A 12033-nucleotide genomic window follows, 5' to 3' on the forward strand; every position below is an offset into this window, starting at 1 on the left:
CCCCCCCCCCATCAGGCTGCCAGAAGGGAACTGCCCCATAGGCTTCGGCCTGGGCTGTTTATAAAGGCCTGGCCATGCCCCCTGGCTGACCCAATCAGTTGCCCTAGCAACCCTCACCTGGGGTGCCCTGAAGCTTGGCAGCTAAGCCCACACCACTATTACTAGTAGCAGGCACCCCAGTGTCCTGCTACACATCTCCCCCTCCCGGGGTTGAGCCTCCTTAGGAGCGGGGCGCGGGAGTGCCCCGCAACAGTCTGTTTTCTTTAAATAAAAATATACACAAAAACGATTCATTTTCACCCCAATTGTTTTGTTAGCTAGTCAATGGAAAACATGAAAAAACACACATACCTTTTTCTCTGCATAAAAATAGGGCAGAGAAGAAATGAAAATAAGAAAAAGAAAGAAACCTTGAGTGATTGAAGGATACTGTGTTAATTTTGAATTTTAAAATCTTCATAGTCCTGAAAGAAATTTCTAAATATGGATATTTCCCCCCATAATTTATAGTGTAAAAATCTGGCAATTTTGAGCAGCTCTGTTTGTAAATAAATGCACACATTTTAATAATTAATTCACAATTAAAATACACTAAATTATACACAACTTATTTACAAGAATGTATTGAGGATACAGCACTAACTCATAGACCTATGTATATAGATTCATAGATTAAGGGTCGGAAGGGACCTAGTAGATCTTCTAGCCCGACCCCCCGCCAGGGCGGGAGAACAACAAAAAACCCCAAAAAGAGAAACGGGACTCAAACGAGTCCAGCCAGGTAGGCATCCAGCCTCTTCTTAAAGACCCCCAGGGTAGGGGCCAGCACCACTTCCCTTGGAAGTTGGTTCCAGCTCCTAGCCGCCCTAACTGTGAAGTAGTTTTTGCGGATGTCCAATCTATACCTCCTCTCCATCAACTTGTGCCCATTACTCCTTGTTATGCCAGCGGGCGCTAGGGGAAACAGCGTCTCCCCCAAACCCTTCTGGTCCCCCCTAGTGAGTTTATAGACGGTCACCAGGTCCCCCCTCAGCCTTCTCTTGTGGAGGCTGAATAGGTTCAGGTCCCGCAGTCTCTCACTGTAGGGTCTGCCCTGTTGTCCCCGGATCATGCGGGTGGCCCTCCTCTGGACCCTCTCCATGTTGTCCACATCCCTCTTGAAATGGGGCGCACAGAACTGGACACAATACTCCAGCTGTGGCCTGACCAGCGTCGCGTAGAGGGGGAGGATCACCTCCTTGGCTCTACTCGAGATGCACCTGTGGATGCACGACAAGGTCCGGTTAGCCCTGCCAACGATGACCTCGCATTGTCGGCCCATGTTCATCTTGGAGTCAATAATGACTCCAAGATCCCTTTCTGCCTCCGTGCTCTCGAGTAAGGAGTTCCCCATTGTGTAAGTAAATATGAAATGCACTTTTTATTAACATATTGCTGAATACCTTTGTGAATTCATTTAAATCAAATCTATTCATAATGTTCTCTTACTCACAAATAATGGGTAAGTCTTAAAAGGAATGAGTCTCATTAGGAAGTAATGCATACCGCTTTTTAGCTTAATTCAATTTGTTTTTAAGGTTAATTTTAAGATTAAGGTGGCAAGCTCTCAAAGTGCCACTAGAATATTTAAGAGGAGAAAAATTACTACACATCTCATAAAACTATTCATCTGCTTTCTTAAATATAAAGGCAGCTTTATCTGGAAATACTTTACGTATTATACCAGGGGTGGGCAACATATGGCCTGCTGGCCAAATCCGGCCAGCCAGGCAATTTCAGCCAGCCCATGGTGCTCCTCTGTAAGTCCTGGTCCTGGGCTGCCCCAACACAACCTGGCACCTCCATGCAAGAGGTACAACTCTGGTTGCTAAGCAACCCCCACCCCAGCCCTGAGCCTGGGGGTGCTAGAGACAAGAAGCCTCTGCCTTGGAGAGGCTTTTGCCTGGCCACCCTGTGGCTGTTTCCAGCCATCCCTGCCTGCGAGAGTGGAAATTTAGGTAAGAGCCCCACTGGGCTGGGGGCCAGGGACTCTTGTTGGGGGAAGGGGGCTGGGATCCTGGGGTGCTGCAAGCTATGGGGATAGGTGGGGCTGGCCCTGCACACTGGTACCATGTGCAGCCAGGTACTTGGGTGGGATTACAAGAGCTCAATGCTATGGTGCCAGGTAGCGCTGGGCCCATACCCTGCCACCACATACGACTGGGGACTGGGGTGGGAGTGCTATGGGTCAGGCTGGGCTGGCCCCACACACTGGCACCACTTGTGGCCTTGGGTGGGAGTTGCATGTTATGGGGCTGGGTGGGGCTGGCCCTGCATGTTGCCACCATGTGCAGGCAGGGACTTGGTTGGGAGCTGCATGTTACTGGGCTAGGTGGGGCAGGCTCTGCATGCTGCTATCACCTGAGGCTAAGGACTGGGGTGGGAGCGTGGGGAGCTGTACACTCTGGGGCTGGCCAGGGCTGGCCTCAATCACTGCCATGACATGCTGCTCCAGGGACTCCAAGTACCACTCTCCACACACACCCTCCCCACACCATCCCAGACACCTCACCCCCAACCATACCCCCAAACATACCCATACCCTTCCACAGCCTCCCCCACACACATAACCTCACACACACCCACACTCTGGCATAGCTCCCAAACCACCATATACCTGACACCCACACCCCTCCACACCCACCGTCCCCCACAGACCCCACCCACACCACACACCTGCTCCCCAACCACGTCCCTCACATATACCCCCTTACCCACACAATCTACAAAAGTAAGACTGTATTTTGAGCTATTATGCTATCACCTCTCTAGATACATTATGAAATGTACATAAATAAGAAAACAATTAAAATAAAATTTAAATAAGTTATAGTAGATGTTTGATTGTTCAGTATATGGTTTATTTTTGTTTTTCTGGTTTCAAAATGGTAATCCCCCACACCTCCCCTCCCAAAAGGAGTACTTCTGGGGCAAGGAGAGGGACTTCTGATGGCAAAGGTCAGGGGTTAGGGGTGGGACTTCCAGTCCCAAGGTAGCATCAACAGGTGGGGCTACCCTTTCAGCCCTCAATAGCTTACCAAAACTCATTAAATAGCCCTCCAGCTGAAATAATTGCCTACCCCTGTGTTATGCTAATATTTATCATTGTATCTCAGATATCAAGCTAGACTTAAATATGATATTATGAACTTGACCTTGCCTCAGATTTATGGGTTTCAATTGCACTTGGAGCATTTTTTTCAAAGGCAAACTGCTGTTCTAATAGATGCTTTTCTCATTAAGTGTAAGATGCCATTCTGGTGAATTAATTTGGGGATATGTCTGCAATCAAGCTTGAAGTATTCCAGTCTTCCCTCAAAAATATTCTTGGCTAATATTAACTGTATGTAAGCCAAAGCAAGATATTTTTGTAAATACATTGTAAGTGTACTTATCTCTTTGAGGGTAATAGACAGGGTCCTTTTACCTTGCTTAATTCAAGTATCTCTTTTAGCAACATAGCTAGTTTAGAATCATAGGAAATTAGGGTTGGAAGACCTCAGGAGGTCATTTAGTTCAGCCCCTTGCTCAAACCAGGATCAGCTCTAACTAGATGATTCCAGCCAGGGCCATTGCTCCTCCTCTGTCATCTACCACTACTGAGATCAGTCTAGCTCCATCCTCTTTGTAACCACCTTTCAGGTAGTTAAAGGCTGCTATCAAAACTCCCATCTTCTCTTCTGCAGACTAAATAAGAACAGTCCCCTCCGCCTCTTCTCATAAGCCATGTGTCCCAGTCCACTAATCATTTCATTGTCCTCCACTGGATTCTCTCCAACTTGTCCACATCCTTTCTGGAGTGGGAGGCCCAAAACTGGACACAGTAGTCCAGGTGTGGCCTTACTAGTGCAGAATAGAGGGGAATAATTACTTCCTTCCCTCTGCTAGCAACACTCCTATTAATGCAGCCTAGTATGCTGTTAGTCTTCTTGGCATCAAGGGCACACTGTTAACCATCAATTTAATGAAGAGGAAAGCTAAAATTGACTCTAATAGATTTCCCTAATGCTCCTTTAGTTTTGATCATTAAGTATTATTTACTTCCACCTTCTAAGTGGCCATGTCTACTACAAGAGATGCTGACTGCTTAGTAGCTCATTGCTACTGTGCAGAGGCATCATGTCACACTTCATGCCATGAAACACTACTGCACAGTAGTAATAAACTACTGCACAGTGAAAGTCACCAAAAAGCCATTTGGGGACGGTACTGCATGGTAACACCAGTTACTGCATAGTCATTTACTACTTGTGTATACAAGTACTATATAAATGTGCTTTAACAACTGCACAGTCAGTGTCTTGTGTAGATGTGTTCCAGTTCCCTCAGCCTCAGTTAAATTTGCAACTTAATTATTATGGTTATTGTAAGTACTACTAATAATAGTAAATATCAGTGATAAGTAATAATAATTAATAAATGACATTGTTGCTTAATAATAGTAATAATAAAAATAACGTATAATGTTATGATGCCTATGAATCTATTGTGCTAGGCTCAGAGAAGCTGACAGTTCCTTCCCCAACCAACTTACAGTCTAAATAAACTAAAAATTTAGCAGTAGTTTAATACTATACTCCTTCACAGATGTTGTGAAGGAGTATAATGTACAAGAAGAATGAACAGTATGGGGGTGGCAAACTTCTATTAGTTCCAGGATTTTTTTTTAATTGGATTAGTTAGGATGGGTTAAATTAAATGGAAACTTTGTAGGAAACAAAGACAGGGAAGAAGAGGGTAAAAGGGAAAAACTGAGGTGCAAAGGCTGCAAAGAAGGGAGAGAGAACGGTGTCAAAAACCAATCAGCACAAGGTAAAGAAAGTCCAGTCAAAACAGTGGGCTTCTCTCTGCTTATAGTTACTTGTTTGCTAACCATCTGAAAACAGGTTGGGAAGTAGTGGGATCATTTCAGTGGAAACAAATGTCACCTTTTCTTGCTTTTGCGTTACCTTAAAATTGTGTATGGTGGCAAAAAGCAAAAGCATATAGATGTCCATACGTTTTTGTTGCATCACAATTGCCCAAATTTGTGGTTATGCATGAAAGTAGTAATAATTTGTGCTGCTTTATTGCAGAGGACACCTATAGGTGTGTTCCTGTGGTTTACTTTATGGCAGGAGAACATGGGTAGGCAGGAACTTCCTGCACACTCCAGCCACCACAGGTGGAGGATCAAGGTACCAGACTTCTGTCCCAGACCTCTTCTTGGTTTAAGTTAATCAGAGTCCCCCAGCATGTTTTTTAGCCCTGGGCTGGGCTGGGTTGGGTTGTCTGCTCCAGAGATCAGGGCTGGCCTTAACTCTCTCCTCCCTAGCTGGAGCACTATCATTGCTCCAGCTGGCTGAGGAGTTGGAAACTGCAGACACAGTAGTGTCTACCTGGCTTCCCCCTTCCCCACTCCCCACTCACTTCTCAAGCAGGGATCCCCCTTTCTCTCTCTCCCCTCTTCCACAGCATGGACCCCAGCCACACTGAACCAAGCCGGCATGTGGTCACGCTACCCCCATGCTAGCTAATGCTGAGAGGTGTCTGAGTGTCATAGTATCATAGTGCTTAGGGTCAGAAGGGAACTAAACAGATCATCAAGTCCAACCCCTTGCCCTGGGCAGGAACGGGTGCTGGGGTCTTATCACCCCAGCCGAATATCTGTTCAGCCTCCTCTTGAAGACCCCCAAGGTAGGAGAGAGCACCATCTCACTTAGGAGCCCATACCAGACCCTGGCAGCCCTAACCATGAAGTAATGCCTCCTGATGTCCAGGCTGAACCTTCTCTTTAACAATCTGTGGTCGTTATTCCTAGTAACCCTGGGTGGTGCCTGGGGGAACAGAGCGGCCCCAATTCTTGGGGGGCCCCTCTGGGGAGTTGGTAAATGGCCACAAGGTCCCCTCTCAGCCTTCTCTTGTGGAGGCTGAATAGGTTCGGGCCCTTTAGCAAGTGGCCCTCCTCTGGGCCCTCTCAATGCTAGCCAAATACCTCTTGAAGAGCGGTGCCCAGAACTGGATGCAGTACTCCAACTATGGCCTAACCAGAGCCGTATAGAGGGGAAGGATCACCTCCCTGGACTTGCTTGAGATGCATCTGTAGATGCACAAAAAGGTGTGCTTAGCCTTACTGACTGCTTCCTCACATTGGTGGTTCATGTTCATCCTGGAGTCGACAATGACTCCAAGATCCCTTTATGCCACTGTGTTAACAAGAAGGATGTTCCCCAACCTATAGATGTGTTCCTGGTTCATTCTCCCTAGATGCAGCACCCTGCACTTGTCTCGGTTGAATTCCATCTTATTCTCATCTACCCACCTCTGTAACCTGTCTAGATCTAGCTGGATTCTGTTCCTCCCCCCAGCATGCCCACCTTGCCCCACAACTTGGTGTCATCAGCGAATTTGGACAGCGTGCATTCCACACCCACATCCAGATCACTGATAAAGATGTTGAACAGTACAGGCTCCAGGACAGAAGCCTGGGGGACTCCACAGCCCACATCCCTCCAAGCTGAAAATGACCTGTCCATCACCACTCACTGGGTGCAACCATCTGGCCAATTTGCCACCCATCTGACTGTGTAGGCATCAGTGCTGCAGTCACCAAGTTTTTTTAAGAGAACGTGGTGGGAAACCGTGTCAAAGGCCTTCTTAAAGTCCAGGAAGACTACATCCACCTTGACACCTTCGTCCAGGGTTTTTGTGACCTGATCATAAAAAGAAACCAGGTTAGTCAGGCAGGACCTGCCCTCAATGAACCCATGTTGGTTGCTTCTGAGCATTACCTCCCCTGCAGGGCCCTTGAAGATGTGCTCCTTGATAATTTTCTGGAAGGTCTTCTCAAGGACTGAGGTAAGACTGACTGGCCTATAATTGCCAGGGTCCTCCTTTTCCCCTTCTTGTAAATGGGGACCATATTGGCCCTTTTCCAATCCCCTGGTACCTGGCCCAGTGCCCCATGATGTCTCATAGAGCTGTGCCAGGGACCCTGCTTTGACCCCTGCCCATTCCCTCAGCACCCTCAGGTGAAGAGCATCTGGACCTACCAATTTACACATGTCCAGCCCCTCCACAAGTTCCCTAACTAGGTCATCCATGACCCTATGCATGGCAGTGCCTCCTCTGGGTCCATCCACAGTTCTAGTTGGGGAAGATGTCCTGGTCCCTGTTCTGGAATATGGAGGCAAAGACTTCATTAAAGAGGTCAGCTTTTTCACTCGCCGCAATCACCAGATTGCCAAGCCTATCCTGTAGGGGCCCCATGATACCTGGTGCCTTCTTCTTACTTCCTATGTATTTGAAAAAGGACATTTTATTATCCTTAATTCTGGTCACTAGCCCTAGCTCCATCTCTGCCTTGGCCTTCCTAACAGCCTCCCTGCAGTCCCAAGCCACGGAGGTGTAATCCTCCTTGGTGATAGCCCCTTGCTTCCACTGTTTGTTCACCTCCTTTTTTGACCTCAGGCATCCTTGGATGCCTTTGCTGAGCCATGGGGGCTTCTTAGCACTCCTGCCTCCCTTGTTACACATTGGGACTGACTCCCTTTGAGCTTGGAGTATTGTCTCCATGAGGAACAACCAGCCGTCTTGGACTCTCATCTCACTGAAGTTTCGAGACCCCAATACCTGTCCTACTAACCTTCTTAGCTTAAAGAAGTTGACCCTCCTAAAGTCGAGGACCTCTGCCTTGCTGCTTGCTTTCACCACCCTGTACTGGATAGTAAATGCCAGCAGGTGGTGATTGCTGTCGCCCAGGTGGTCGAGTACCTGAAGACCCCTTACCAGGTCGCCTGTGGCAAGGACCAAGTCCAGCAGGACATTTTCCCTGGTGGGACTATGCACCTCCTGGGTTAGGTGGAGGTCCTATATCCCAGCTAGGAACCTCCGTGAGTGGTCAGACCTGGCTGACTGCTCCTCCCAGCAGATGTCTGGGTATTTTAGGTCACCCATGACAACCACATCCCTTGACTTTACAGCCTTCGTGAGCTGACATGAGAATTCCAGGTCCAGCTTATCCTCCTGGTGAGGCGGTCTGTAGTAGACACCCAGTATCAAGTCCCTTTCTCCATGCCCCCCTTGCATTCTTACCCATAGTGCCTCATTTTGCCCCTCCTCTGACCCCATCCTAATCACTGAGGATGTGTATTGCCCTTTGACATATAGCGCAACCCCCTCCTCTTTTCCCTTCTCTGCCTCACCTGTACACCCTGTATCCCTTGATAGCCACTTCCCAGTCATGGGTAGAATCCCACCAGGTTTCTGTGAGCCTGACTAGGTCTGGGATTTTGCTAGCTAACTTGAGGGAAAGTTCCTCCTGCTTATTCCTCATGTTTTGAGCATTTGTGCAGAGGCACTTGAGGCCTCCTGTAGGTGCCCATTCTTCCCACTTGTTCCTAAGTCTGCCCTGTCACTTACCTGGGTACTACCTGTGTGTGTCACCTGGCTTGATAAAAAAGTGTCCTTGTCTTCCTTTGCATCCCCATTCCCCAATGAACCTAGTTTAAACCTCACCATATGAGATCAGCCAGCCTGGAAGAAAAATCACGAGTGTGTGTATCTCCAATTTCACTGGGACAAAGGCAGACAGAACAGTGTCTGCTTAGGGCTTTTTGGAACTAATCAACAGGTCAGCTGGTAACGTCTGTCCCTTCCTTTCTTATAAAAAAGCTGTTTAAGAAGAGCTTGAACTAATAAAAGAGGCTTTTGTTTTCCTGATGGGCTGTAATAAGCTTTGTGTTATCAGCTCCCTGCTGACTCCCTTGCCTGTCAGGTTTGCTGCAGACAGTAGGAAGAAGCAGGGAGAGGGAGATTGAAAAGTTTAGTATTATCAACAGATGCACGCAATGCACACAAATAGCCCTCCCTCCACCATTCCCCTTCGCCTCAGAGTGCTAGCCGGGGGCCAGGGTCTGGTAATACTCCAGCTCCTTGAGCAGCGAGCTGGAAAAAGCCTAGGACTGTGCAGGCAGGATGGGGGTTTACTCCCCTCTCTTCATCAGAACATCCTGCTGGGGCCTGGCCAAGTCCCCCCCCCGATCAGCACTGTCGAAGGGAAGGGAGGGCTGCTCTAGCACCCCCCAGCTTCTAGCCTGAGCCACTGCAGGCATGTACCTGCATTTCTTGATTTAAAAGTGAATGTCTATTCACTTGCAAATCACTTCAAGCTTTGCAAGTTAGTGTAAACTGAAAAGATGAATCAATTCAAGCTTAGGTTTTTTGAATATCTGTCTCTAGCCATAATGGCTTAGGGCCTTGTTACACGTTACCCTGTGAGCTGCACTAATGTTGATCAGTGTTAGTGCTAGTTTGGAGTTTGAAGCAGTCACGTCCTTAGTCTAGAAACCTTTTCTGATTGTCCCCCACCTGCACAGCTGTAAGTTGCTACTAGAGGCCTGGTGAGCAGTAGCAGGACTAAGAGTTGTAGCTGTGAGTTGCCACTAGAGGGCTAGAGTCAAGACAAACTTCTATCGCTGGTCTATGGGCAGAGAGATTCTGAGATACTGGAGAGCTTCAAGTTGGGTGGCACATCTGTGGAGGATGGTCACACCTTAATGGAACAGAAGCTGGGTAGTGCGGATCAGGGCAGTGGCTCCTGCCCTCGAGTGGCATAACTTTCAGCCGCATACCAAGTGCTTAAAATTACTTTAAGGTGTTAATGTGCTGACAATCCAGGGGTTAAGAGCTCCGGGAGCCACCAAAACTACCATGTAATAAGGTCTTTAGTTAAAAGTCTTACAGACTTAAGACAGATAATTGCAGAATAGGAATGATGTGACAAACAGGCTGTACAAACTCCACAACATCCCCTAGGTAATGTGACTGTAACTTGACCTGGATTGATTAGAACCAAACCTAGGAATTCATTCTTTAGCCTGGCTGAATCCTTAGCATCCCTGTTTTGCCTACTACTAGGAATGCCATTTAGCTCTGACCATGAGCTATTGCACTGAATAGTTCCATGTTCTGTAAGTATAATATGAAATGTCACCATTTCAGGCAAAGAATATTAATTAGCAAAGATGTAATCTTCTGTTTTCCTTCCAGGTCAGAGTTGATTCATATGTGGATAATGAACCTACTGATGCTTGTGCTACACATGCTTATGCTATATCCTTATGTATATTTGTAAAGACCTACTGGGCATGTCTACACATTCATTAATGCACCATAATTATGGTGTATTAAGTTAGCACCTGTAATAAGCACTAATTTAATGTGCTGTAATTGGTGCTACTGCATATTAGTGCAAGCACATGTTTTTTGTGATGCTTAATGCTTACTGGACTAATCTACTGCTCATTAATGTGTTAGCATGGTTTTCAACCATGCTAATCTGCAGTAGAATTAGTGCAATGAGCATTAACCGTCTTGTATAGACACAACAACTATGTAACTTTTCACTAAGTGTTCGGCCCCATCATTTAACTGGGCTTTGTATGGAATTATTTGCAAAGTAAGCAGACGTACTACTCAGTGAGGCTTTCATTTGCAACTTCTAAATCCAAGGCCGGACAACATATATGAACAGTCAAACAAAAGCTAGAAAACTTTATTCTGTTATATGTATGTGTCATAGAAAGACATGGAAACCAGTGAGACTTCATACAGGTGAACCAATCTGCTCACATGTTGCCAGTTGGCGGATTCAGATTTTGGTTTCCTTGTGGTATTTCTCAGTCTTTGACATAAAAGTAGGGAGACAAAAGCAGTTTAAAAATAGATATAAGATTGAAAAACACAAACATTATCTGAAGGACTCCTAAAACTATGTTAACCTTAATTTTCTTGGAAGTAACATCATGTTTTTGATTGACTAAATCCTACATTTGCTCTTAAATGTAACTCAACATGAAGTAAAAGTGAAGCTGTTTGAAATAGCTTACATTTATTTGAATGAACTCTGAGGCATATAAGGAGCCTGTTAAAAGCCCAGTCTTTCCTCAGAAGAATCTACCACCAAGATTTTTTAAAATTAGGATCATAATCTAAATTTCTTGTTTACAAAAATCTTATTTGAACTTGAAAACATTCTATTTTTTTCATAATCCAAGAATATAACTGATGATTTCTGCTGCAAATGAAGTCTGTCAGAGAGACAAATTATGACTTTAGCTGCTTAAAAATGATGTAAGCTTCATACTTCTACAGAAGGTTAGCAATGAAAAGAAATCAATCTTTCCTGTCTTATTTCTGATGAATAGTGTTGATCAGGCCCCTGAGCCCTGAAAGTGCTGCCAGTGCAGAAAATTAAGTAATCAGGGTGTTCAAACCCCTACATTATGTTATCTGATTCTTAGTGTTACCCTTTCAATCTTAATTTTTGAAGTGAAAGAGAGCAATGAAGTGCATTGGTCATACAAAGTCAAACTGCATTGTGGTAAGAATACAGTAAATGACCTTTGTAGCAGCAGATGCCTGCACAAAGCCCCAGTGAGTAGGTTAAGGATCTGCCTGACTACAAGGAGTCTATCAATGTGGAGCTCAGGACAGAATTGGGACCATATATTGCTTTTCATAGAACACCTCTTCATGATCATTTCAGATCAAGGCTCAAACCATATTACTTTGCCATAGGACTGTGCAAGGCTTCGGACCGTGCTTCGGATCTGGAGAAGATTCAGATGCTTCAGACGCTGAAGCAGCATGTCCGGATCAAAGCACTGGCTTTCTTAGGCTTTCCAAAGCAGTTCAGAGCTTCCAAACCACTTCAGAAAAGCTTCAGAGCTGCTTCGGAGATCCAGCCATAGGATATAATGGGGAATCAATGAAATATCTATAACTTTGTTGGTTTTTATCTGATTTGGATGAAACTTGCAGGGGTGGTAGCCTCCACTGTGGCCACAAAGCCTGCCAGCTGTCAAGGAGATAGGTGCAGGGGTTCTGGGGCCCTGCAGCTCTAGCTGCTGACAGGCAAAACTCATGACATGGGTGTTTGTGCAACTGACTGGCTCTGTCTTGGGACAGTTGATTGTCTGTATTATTTCCTCTCCTTAGTCTGTGGTTTTGTAG

This window comes from Gavialis gangeticus, unplaced genomic scaffold (assembly GCF_001723915.1).
Source record: "Gavialis gangeticus isolate Ggan-Ray unplaced genomic scaffold, GavGan_comp1, whole genome shotgun sequence".
NCBI classification, from domain to species: Eukaryota; Metazoa; Chordata; order Crocodylia; family Gavialidae; genus Gavialis; species Gavialis gangeticus.